We start from the raw sequence: 12,467 nt of genomic DNA, 5'->3' as shown, positions 1-12,467 counted from the left end.
AAAAAAAGAGAATGGAGAACAAGAGAATAAACACAGGTCAATCTGATTACCACACTAGATGCATGTGCTCAGTGCCATGATGGAAACCCCTTCGGATATTAATACACACAAATGAATGAGAAACCTAAAATAGGTCCTCTTTAGGGTAGGGGTATTACTGGAAGATAGGGGGGTCAAAAAGAGAGGGTGGAGGACAACAAACATAGTCAAAATTCTTTCTGTACATGTGTAAAGCTTGTTGAGATTGGCTTGAGAAAAGAAGGAAAGAGAGGAGAGGAGGGTTGAGATGCAGGGATTGGGTCTAATCAATGCATCATATGCTTATCCTGGCATGGAAAAATAGAGCCAACCCCATCCCCACAACTAATTGATGCTAATAAAACATGGTAAAAACAAAAAAAGGGGGGAGGGGGGAAACAAGCTAAAGTCAGTGATATCCCTACTGATGATAACTAATAATTCCTTCTAAAAAAAACCTTCCTCTCATAACAGGGATTTTTGTTTTGTTTCCTTCTTTAAAAAGATCCAACTTTGAAGTACAAGAAGTAACAGTACCTAAATACCCATAATCCATTAGGCAGTAGTAAGTTCTGGAAGCACAACTACCTGTGTCTTATTCCCCAAGATGGCTGCAAAACCAAAGTAGTATGCCACTAAAGCATTCTATTAAACACTATTTACCAAGACAAAATGTCCCTAATAATGTCTGACAATTTGCACTGCATATACTCTCTCTGTCCTTGGCACTACTTACTGATTCACCTCCCACATGGGGCACTGGTGCTCACACCTTTAACCATAGCTACGCGGGAGGCTCAGATCTGAGGATCACGGTCCAAAGCCAGCCCAGACAGGAATGTCTCTGAGACTCAACTCCAGTTAACCAATAAGAAGCCAGAAGTGGAAGTGTAATTTAAGTGGTAGAGTGCAATTACAAGTGAAAAAGATAATGTCTAAGTTGAGTTCAAGCCCCAGTATTGGAAAAAAGAAATTGTGCCAACTGTATATAAACCCACAGATAGAAAATTAAACATAATATATTTAAGTATATGCAGGAGGGCTTAAGGCATATGGAAAAACAATTTAGCTTATGGAATAGATCTTTAAGTTTTTGAGCTTTTATGTCCACATCTGTGCCAGGGATGCAAAAGGAAGAATTTAGTGGGAATGAAATCCATGCCACAATATTATAAACAAGCACTCTAAAATGAACAGAGAGAAGGAAAGTCAACCAAAGGACAAAGACTTTAAAATCCAACCCAAACACCTTCCTTTAGTAATACGTTCATAAAAATTATTGGCCCTTGAAGTCCAACAATGAACTCAAATCACTTTTTGAATAACAGGCCACTGATTCACATTTTAGCTTGCTTTTTCTTCAGTATTATTTCAGGAAGAACTCTTGATTTTCCATTCAAGACCATATGCATAGTCCAGGTATAACAAAATGCATTTTTCTTCTTCAAGAGACAAATTTTTATGAGGCTATTGGAAAGTAAATGGATTATAATTTGTCCCAAACACCATCATTCCTCATTTATTTGCAATTGTCTGAAGTTTATCATTTACCTCTACTTTCAAACCACCAACTGAAAAAGATATTTAAAGCTATATTCTCAATAAAATAAGTCTGTAGGTGAGAAATCCTTTTTAAAAAAAAAAAAGAAAAGCATTTCAGAAAAGACCATGTTTATTTCACATCTAACACCTTTGGCTGCAGGGTGGGGGGGGGACTTCTTGCTAGGCACTAGCATATGGAAAATGTGATGCCTCTCTCATAAAATGAACAGACCATCATTATGAGGAAAAGAGAAGAGTTTTAGCCTCTGTATCTTCACTGTTGCTACTTTTAGGTATAAGCACTTCATCTAAATTGTAATGCCTCAATCAGTACAAATTTTCCAAACTATTACCCAACTATCACCAAGGAAGAAGTAGATAGCTTTCCTTTACACACAGGCTGTCATGTTGCACTTGCTGTTTATTACTTAGCAAACAGAGAATAAAACTTTGTACCTCAATGTTAATACATGTTTAGAAAATAATCACCTGAACAATTTCTGCTGGCCACCTTATATTAATTCTATATGTATGTTTGCTGACTCCAGTCTTGTTGTTAGTTTATAGTTTTCTATTTCTCCACGTTTCAAGTCACAGAAGACACTGAAAGACTGGCATAGGAAGAAATGAGTTGCATGTGAGTAATCAAAATGCTACAGCAAGAAACATTTAGCGCACAAAAGACAAAACATAGCTTCAATTAGCTGAAGCAGAAAGTCAAGCTGGCTTGCAGTTCAAGTATCTTTGTCTACATGACAATGTAAAATAGCAAGATAGCTAAGATTCTGTTCTCAAGCATTCTTTGAGAAAGTATATACAAGGTTATATCTTTGAACTCTTAAGAAAAAAAATCTGTTTTGTGTGGTTGTTCAAGGCTAGTGCTTTATTACTGAAGCCAAAGCTCCACTTCAGCTTGTTGGTGGTTAACTAGAAATAGAAGTCTCATTCACAGACTTTAATGCCAGAGCTGGCTTTAAAAACATGATCTAAGACTTCAGCCTGCTGAGTAGCTAAGTGTCACAGGTGCAAGACACTGGCCTGAGCTCAGCTAGTTATGACTTTTTTTTTTTGTTGTTGTTGGTTGTGGGGCTTGAACTCTGGGCCTGGGCACTGTCCCTCAGTTCTTCAGCTCAAGGCTAGCACTCTACCACGTGAGCAACAGCACCACTTCTGGCTTTCTGGTGGTTTATTGGAGATAAGAGTCTCACAAGTTTCCTGCCCTGTCTGGCTTTGAACTGCAATCCTCAAATCTCAGCCTCCTATGTAGCTAGGATTACAGGCATGAGTCACCAGCACCTGGCTAGTTATGACATTTCTTATGAACAGAATGGAAGTTTAAGAATGTCTAAGAAAGTAACTACAATGACTCAAATATTAAATTCATCTGAATAATAAAAGATGTATAAGAAATACTCTAAATATTAGCAAGCTCACAAAGTTATTGTAGTTCCAGCTACAGCTGTATGTTTCAAGTATGTATGGTTTAACACATGAATTAAAATGATAGTCCCCAAAAATCAGTCATTAAACCCTACACATCCCCGGCCTCCACACATTATAACTCCACAAGAATTATCTTTTTACATATTTCAACCTTATCAGCACCTGACTGTTTACTCAAAAGTCACCTTGGAAATCCAACTATTCCTCAGTCCTCCCCAAAATAATACCCTGACTCCTGTTTCTGATCTCCTTGTCCATCACCTGTTTGAGTTATAATCATCTTCTGCTATATTTAACAATCAGCCATCCTTCACAAAATAGAAGCTCCCTAAAAAGTCCTTTTTTTGTTTTCTTTCCTTAGGATACAAAACAGTGGTAGCTGGCAGTTTAGAAAGTAAATACAGCGGAGCGCCGGTGGCTCACACCTGTAATCCTGGCTACTCAGGAGGCTGAGATGAGGATTGAGGTTCAAAGCCAGACCGGTCAGGAAAGTCTCTTATCTCCAATAAACCACTAGAAAACCGGAAGCGGTGCTGTGGCTCAAGTGGTAGAGCGCTAGCCTTGAGCTGAAGAGCTGGGGAACAGTGCCCAGGCACAGATGACCGATGACCCGATGACCGACCCAAAAAAAAAAAAAAAAAAGTAAATACAATAAATATTTGTTGAATGAATGAATGTATAAACACATTTGCAACAAAAATAATGCATCCAAACCAAACCATCTGCTTTTAAATTTTCTTTTCTGGTGGTGGTGGTATTTTGTTCTGTTTTGTTGCTCTTTTGACATGGCACTAGATTTAGATCCGGGGTCTCACAGTTGGCGGTGCAGACAGCTCTACCACTGAGTGATGTCCATGGTCTTTTTCTACTCATGTTAGTTTGAAGATAGGGTCTCACTTTTTGCCTGGGGTGCATGCCTAGACCATGATCCCCTTAGTCTATGTTTCTTCTGTAAGTGGGATGAAAGGCGCAAGCTTCCATGCCTAACTCCTGGTTGAGAAGGAGTCTTGTGACCTATTTGTCCAGGCTGGCCTCAGGCTCACAAGCAGAAAGAACAATAGGCATGAGCCACTGCACCATCACTGCAACATCAACGCGTATTAAGTATCTACTATTTTTAAATTAATGTTTCTTTTGCTTTCCTTTTCTGTCTATACATATCAATTATTTTCATGCTAATACATTTCTTCAAATGATTAAAAAAACATTTCAGAGGTGTTTTTTTACAATAGACACAACAGAACATAATGGACCTTTTCTTATTCTATTACACTACAACAAATAGTACAATTCTGCCTCTGCAGTAGCCTCTGAATAGTTCATTAGCATGTTTCCAGATGATATTCATTCATAAAATGACTATGCATTATGTTTTTAATATTAGTATATTCTCTGCTACACAAAACCAAAATAAAGACATCATCTCAAATCTCATGGCTTCTACAGACTATTAGCTACTAAACAAGTAATAAAAAGAATGTGAGTGAAAGATTTATACATCACCATATGCCAGAACATAAACTCATCCAATCCTCATAATAGCTAGAGTCACTGGTGCCATTAATGCTTCTCCTGCTCTTACTCCTGTTCTACAAGTAAGGAAAATAAAAGCTTGTAAAAGCATTTGAGAAGATTACTCTTAATCCTAGGGAAAACAGAAATGAGAATGAAATGGTCAGATGTGAAGAATTATGTGACCTTCAGCATGGACACTGGGGCAAAGCACACCAAAGTCACATGCAGTGGTTCAGGGTGGAAGGGGAATGTTTCCTAGGCCAGGATCATGGTACTGCAGAGCAAAAGAATGCTAACCAGACTGAAGAGAAGCAAGAAGATTTAGATATACTAATTATGTATCCTCCTCTGACCATCTCTATCCACTAACTTCATTATTCATGTGTTATAATATCAAAGAAATAATGATTATTTTTGTTATTCATATACTTAAAAAATAGTAGATGGGGAAAGTTGATAAATTAGGGCCTGAGGTCTTCATAAATCTGAAAGCAAAGTCATACTGAACACCTTTCTCTTCCTTAGTCCCAAGAGTTATTGAATTCCTCAAGTTTTCTGCCAGGATCTAAAGAACTCTCTCAACCTCATCTTCCTTCAACCCATCCTTATCAACTGCAAAAAATGTCCTCCTACAATGAAAATGCAGTTACTCAACTGCTACAAACATCTTCAAATAGTCTCCAGCAACTGTTTCAGACACAGCTAAATGCTTTTCCCTTGTATTCTCATATTGACATAAAATAGATACTCTCACTTCTGAAACACTGACAGGAGTAGTCTTCAAACAGACTGTCTCCTAACTGGGAGACTACACAGGTGCCACTACCTCCACAAGAAGCACCCCTCCACCCTGCCCCATCACGTTCTGAGTCTCATCACTAACAATTTCCACGCAGTTAGGAATCCCACACTTCATTCTGTAGGACAACCGTTTGGTGTGCATTCATTTGCTCATTCATCTGGTGAATGTATTTGTTGGTATTTTCACTGCCTAACAGAGTTTCTGGGAGAGTATAGATGTCCAAGTTTGTTATGAATTTTGAACACAACTGATTGCAATGTTAGAGAAGTGTTCAAAACATTTTACCCGAGGGAAGGGATAGTAGGGGGAAAACAATGGAGGGGGTAACAATGCTCAATAGGAAGTGTACTCATTACCTTACTCATGTAACTGTAACCCTCTGTATAGTATCTTTACAGTAAAAAGTTAAAAATAAAACATTTTACCCTATCGTCTAGAGGGCAGGGTGAGCTTACAAAAAATCTGATTTCTAAATGAGGCACATTTCATTATATATGAAGTGAACAAAAGCCCTTAAAATATTTTTAGGAATAAGTTAACTATAGATGTCTAGAAGCTCTAAGCAAAAGCTACAGAGTTCAATTAAAAAGTACTTGAAGAGCCTGGAACAGAGAGATAAACATAACATTTAACGTAAGATTACACTTAGGGCTGGGAACCAGTTGCTCATGCTTGTAATCCTAGCTACTCAAGAGACTAAGATCTGAGAATCATGGTTCAAAGTTATCCAGGTAGAAAAGTCTATGAGGTTCTTATCTCCAATTAAGTCGCAAAAAGCCAGTAGTAGAGCTATGGTTCAAGTAGTAGAGCACTCACTTTGAGCATAAAAGCTGAGACAATGCCCAAGGCCCTGAGTTCAAGCCTTAGAACTGACATACACACACAAAAGATTAAATTTAGAAATTAGTGTGAATTTTCCATTTACAAATCTAATAATCTATCACATTACAACAGTTTTCATAAAGCACAAGAGACAAGAAGAAAGCTCCCTTTTCTTCGTTTTGTTTTGTTTTTGTCGATCATGGGGCTTGAACTCTTCAGCTCAAGGCAAGCACTCTACCACTTCAGGCACAGCGCCACTTCCGATTTTCTTGTGGTTTATTGGAGATAAGAGTCTCACGGACTTTACTGACTGGGCTGGCTTTGAACCATGATCCTCAGATCTCAGCCTCCTGAGTAGCTAGGATTACAAGCATGAGCCACTGGTACCTGGCTCCCTTTTCTTAGTTCTACAAAATGCCCAATGTGTAGTGAAACAAGAATTAAAACAATGTAGATGGTACTACATGAATACACAGACACCACAAAAAGAACACTGAGTGCAGAGTCCAGAGTACACTGAGTGTAACTGGAGCTCTGGCGCATGCAGACGCTGAGAGCACAGAGCAAGTGGATGGAAGAGTTGCTCTATAAACTCTTGAAGGTTAGCAAACTAGACATTTGGGTAAAGTAGTCACTGCATCCCACACCTCACTCAGTCAACACAAAGTACTAAAGAATCAAAAGTTACACATAAAGTGAAACTATAAAGTGACTAAGATATGGACTAATATTTTTTCAACTCAAACTACCACATCACTTATCCAACTATTTATTTAACATAGTAAGAAATGCCATGAACACAGAAAATTTAAAACAGAAAACATCTCATTCTAACTAGTAAAGTATAAATAATCCTAACTTACAGAAGCTCCTGAAAACCATAGAGAGGTGGATAGGATATAACTCAATGGTGGATCCCTTGCCTAGTATGTACAAACCCCTGGGCTCCATCTCTACCACCACAATAAAAAGCAGGTAAGTAAATAAACAAACAAAAATCTGAGAGATAAATGCAGGGAAGAAATTGAAAGGTTGGTAGCCATACAAAAGCAACATAATAAGTAAAACATCCAAAACAGGAGATATATTGTATTCCTCTAGTTGGCAAACAGAAAAAGACTGGTAAAGTTCAGGGTAGGCACAGACCTGGTAAAACAGGCATCCCATTTGCATGATGCCTAAACTGTAAATCTATATGATATCCTGGAATGAAAATTAACAGCATTTTCTCAGAAGCTGCTATTTGGAGAATGTAAAATTATGGGCAACTTTCATTTTCTAAGCTACAGATTTCTATACTAATTGAAATTTTACTAGACTATATTGCTATGAAAAGTGTGTTTTAAAAGAAAAAGAGTTAAGGGAAGTTTAGTAGAAACTCAAAAGGAAATCAAAGAACACATTTTAGGCATGTATAAAATGGACACATACAAAATAATATAAATTATTTAGGAAGTATATTGCTTGAGAATAAAACTAACAAATGAGGGAGACATCCAAATCCAACTGAGCCAGGCTCTGGTGGCACAAGCCTTGAATCCTAGCAACTCAGGCAGCTGAGATCTAAGAATCCTGTTTCAAAACCAGCATTGGGCAGAAAAGTCCATAAGACTATTACCTCCAATGAGCCAGCAAAAAGCCAGAAGGGTGAAAAACTAAAGGATAGTGCTTCAGCCATAAGTTTAGGCCCTAGTACCAGCACACAAGAAAATAAGGTGTAAATACATCACCTACTCTGTCTGCACCTAAGCATAGGAGTTGCCTGGGGCTGGGTGAGTTAGGTAGTGGGTAAAATTCCAGAGCAGCCAACCCTCACCACTCTTCTCCATGAAGGAACTTACCCACCCTTGTCCCAGGGACCCAGACTTATAATAAAAGGCCCCAGCTACTGTGTGGGAGACGCTAACTCAGTGGCTAAACAAGATACAGTAACTATGTGCAGCTGTAAGTAACTAGGAAGACTCTGTGTAGACTCTGGGGAAATAGTCAAACAATAAAAACAAACAAGATTCTACTCAGTTTTAGGAGAAAAATTTTTAAAAGGAATGAGACATGAAGAGGAAAAACAATGTCAGCTGAAGCGGTTGGGAAGGGCAGATGGCAGTATGTCAGGTCCCTCAGTGCAGCACGGATGGCTTTGGGCCCACACTTCCCAAGGGCTGGAGCTCAGGAGGAGTCATGTGCACCTGCGCTGCGTGGGAGCCGCCCTGCTTGTAACCGTAAGATTGTCTTGGGTGGCTACAAGATCTGTGTGGTCATCCATGGCCAATATCTAATTTTCTTTAGGGAGCACCACTTTGGGCAGGGTGCTGCCACTGAAAAGCTGGGGTGCAATGGGGTGCTGCTCCTGACACACTTGCTAGGGTAGTCACAGAAAGGAGATGAAAGGGAATCTAAACTGTCCTTAGATAAGGAACTCTCTTATTTTGGGAATGTTCTTTAAATAGCCCACTGAGTAGTGCAGCATGACTCATTCTTCTTCCTCTGGTTCTGTGCACACCCTGGACAGAACTGGACACACCCTACTGTCCCACAGCTGTACTACACCTCTCCTTCCTTCCTATGCACATTCATCCTCCCTCCAACTACACAGTAATCAGATTGTAATGCATACAACCAACTTAGATTTCTCTGTTATATTTAATGCTGACTTTCAAATGTTTGATTAAAGGTGTCCTACACATGCTCCACTTATCAATTACTCTGACATTTTCTCTGGCATACTAGAACCCCTCCAAACCTGGCCTAAGAATATTTGATCTTCTTTCACATCCAAAGCCCCAATATTATAGTGGGGAGGGGGGGGATGCTGGTGGCTCACACCTGTAATCCTAGCTACTCAGGAAGCTGAGATCTGGGGATTGCAGTTTAAAACCAGCCCAGGCAGGAAAGTCCATGAGACTCTTATCTCCATCTAACCACCAAAAAAAGCCACAAGTAGAGGTGTAGCTCAATAGTAAAGTACCAGCTGTGAGATCTGAAATCAGGTAAAATGTTCTTAGAATCTTCATATTGATAAAGAAATATGAATCTTGCTTTTTTTCTACATCATCCACATTTTTCAGAATTAGCATTAGTCATGATTATATATATATGCATACATATCTCCTAACATTTCTTTTTCTTTGTGTCAGTACTGAGGCTTGAACTCGGGGGCTACTGTAGCTTTATCACTCAAGGCTGGCACTCTATCCCTTGAATCACAGCTCTACTTCTGGCTTTTGGGTGGTTAGAGATAAGTGTTCCAAAATTTTTTAATTCCTCTTAACACTAATCCCCCACTTGTTATTTGACTTTGTCTTATTTTGTCTTTTTCCTACCAGATTATAAATGCTATGGGATTGGGAACTTCCTTTTCAGAGACTAGAGCAATATGGGGCACATAGTAAGTATTCAATTAATATGCTTGGATGAATAACTGAATAAATGCTCCCTCAGGATTAATTCCTTATGTGAAACCATGTCTATGAATCCCATACATACATGGTATGGTATTAAAAGACACAGTACTGGGCTGGGAAGGGGGCTGGGAAGGTGGCTCAGTGGTAGAGTACTTGTCTTGCAAGCATGAGGCCCTGGGTTCAATTCCTCAGCACCACGTAAGCAGAAAAAGCCAGAAGTGGCGCTGTGGCTCAAGTGGTAGAGCGCCAGCCTTGAGCTAAAGAGCTGAGGGACAGCGCCCAGTCCCAGAGTTCAAGTCCCACGACTGACAAAAATAAAATTAAAAAAAAGACACAGTACTATATGCTGAGAGAAATTCATTTTCTTTAGTCTCCATTAAGTGACTTATTCTGAGCTTTTCATTGAGATATATGCATGGGCAGTCATATATATGCACCAGTACAGGGGCACAAGCTCATTTGGCTTGCTTGCTCATGACTGTTCCTCTATCACTTGAGCCATGTCTCCAGGCCCAGCTTTATGCTGGTGAATTAGAGAGAGAATCTCTCAGATTTTTCTGCCTGGGCTGGCCTAGAACTACAGTCTTCCAGGTCTCAGCTCTCTGAATAGCTGGGATTACAGGTGTGAGCCATTGAGCCATCAAACTCAGCTAGTATTAGAATAGTAACATACTTGAAGGACCATAAATACTCAGACATAGAGTACTTTGAGTGTTTTCTAGTGAAGACCAACATAAATGCTAAATGGTTATTGAAATATAAAAAAACTTTTTGTGGGGCTGAGAAGGTGGCTCAGTGGTAGAGTGCTTGCCTTGCATGCATGAGGCCCTGAGTTCGATTCCTCAGCACCACATAAGCAGAAAAAAAAAAAGCCGGAAGTGGGGCTATGGCTCAAGTGGTAGCGTGCTAGCCTTGAGCTGAATTTCTAAGGGACAGTGCCCAGGCCCAGAGTTCAGGCCCCACGACCGGACCCAAAAAAAAAAAAAAAAAAGAATTTTTTGTTATTTATGATGATATATTATAGTATATTATTGTATTAGTATAATTATAATATATAATCATACTATACATCATATATATTATTACATGATATATAATTCAGTCATGCCTGAATCTCTATTGAATCATAAATAAAGCCTAATTTTTGCCAAATCAAGCGTGGATAACCCAAATATTACTGTTGAAAAACACATCTCCAGAATACCTAACACATAGTCCTATACTATACTATACTACCCAAACCTGGAAAATGCAACTCACTCCCTCACTTAGTTACCTATACCTTTACTCATCTCCTTTTTCTACCTAAGAGTTTATTCATTGCCTAGAAAGTATTTTGCCCTAGTGTCCTAAATTAGGAAATACAACAAGATCTACCAAAAATCAAATTAGCTGAGAAGCACTTCTCTTTAAGAAATATTAAGCCAGTTACTGTAAGTTCAATATATTGGAGGTTTGTAATCGATAGATCAGATTAAAATATATATTTCTGGGGTAAATCCACTAAACAATGTCCCCAGTAGACAGGGAAAAGACAGATTTCTCACCTTTCTTCCCTATTTCTGCCTTTTTTGTGTATATACCATTCCTGGGGCTTGAACTCAGGGCCTGGGCACTGTCCCAAGGCCTTTTGCTCATAGTTAGTGGTCTACTGTTTGAGTCACAGCACCACTTCTGACCTTTTTGTGTGTATGTGGTTAATCTGAGCTAAAGAGTCTCATGGACTTTCCTGTTCCACCTTACTTCAAACCTGAGTCCTCAGATCTCAGCCTCCTGAGTAGCTAGGATTATAGGCATGAGCCACCAGCATCTGGCTTCTGAATATGTCTGAAGAGAAAACATTCCAAGTAGAGAGATCTGAGTGGAGAAATTAAAAAAAAAAAAAAAAAAAAGGCAAAGCTAGAGGGCTGGGGAATGCTGACCATGTATACCAGGTCTTATTTTATGTGTCAAAGTGTTCAAATAAAGCCTTCCTACAGCTAAGGAACACTAACTCCTGAATTCACCTGAATTTATTGTTTACTAGTTTAAAACCTGGATAGGGAAAAGTATGAATTGAATAAAGAGAGGGGGTAAACTGAAGAAGCTTGGAAAGCTGACATTACTTTGGGATAAGAATGGGAATTCATATTGGGATCTTGTCCAATTTACATCTACTAGCTTAAATAAAAACACAGGAAGCCAGCAGACCTATAATGTAATCACAGCTACTCAAGAGGCTGAGATAGTACCAAAGCAGAGACACAAACCCAACCCAGTAGTTAAGTCAGTGAGTTTTATCTCTAAACAGAAAAATGCTGGAAGTGGAGCTGTGGCTCAAGTGCTACAGCAAAAAGAAAAGAGAAGAAAAAAGGAAAGGAAAGAAAGAAAGAAAAAAGAAAAATTTAGGAAAAAGAGCAAGTATATAAATTGGAAGGTTAATGAAGAAAACTATGGTAAGGATATTTAGGCAAACAAACCAGTTTTAAACAACTTTGAAAATGCTAGGGAGGAAAAGTAGCAGAAAGTAAGGGTGCAGGTTGGGGGAGGATGCCAGTACTATCAGGAATGGCTAGCTGACAGTAGAACTATAGTATTTAGGGAAAAAATAACAATTATGTATCTGCGGGAGGGAAACTCCAAACAGAGAAATTAAACTAACTCAAAAGCAAGAAGGGATAGAAGACAGCATGCTTTGATATTATTTCAATAACTGGGCTTTTTGGTAGGATTCAGAGAAATGGCATGGCACCTGTAAGTGCTACACAGACCTCAGTGGCTGAGCTGTGAGTAAATGGTCTGTAAGGGTGGAACAAAAAAAACCAGAAAGACTAGTTAGAATATTCTTCAGTATTCCAATAGAGAAATAATGGTAGTGGTGATCACTTGGGTAGAAACCTGAATAGGGAAAAGTATGAATTGAATAAACAGAGTAGGTAGGTTTC

General features: G+C 38.9%; 1 protein-coding gene across 12 annotated transcripts in view; it reads right to left on the bottom strand.

Moving 5' to 3' along the window:
• Ccdc91 (coiled-coil domain containing 91) overlaps positions 1 to 12,467 on the bottom strand; it is a 200,792-nt gene that overhangs the window by 125,085 nt on the left and 63,240 nt on the right. The window lies entirely within an intron of this gene.

Source organism: Dipodomys merriami, unplaced genomic scaffold (genome assembly GCF_024711535.1).
Source record: "Dipodomys merriami isolate MVZ:Mamm:240054 unplaced genomic scaffold, mDipMer1.0.p SCAF_10, whole genome shotgun sequence".
In the NCBI taxonomy this organism is placed as follows: Eukaryota; Metazoa; Chordata; class Mammalia; order Rodentia; family Heteromyidae; genus Dipodomys; species Dipodomys merriami.
Note: the sequence above shows the minus strand (reverse complement) of the source record. Positions and strands in the feature narration are given on the sequence as shown.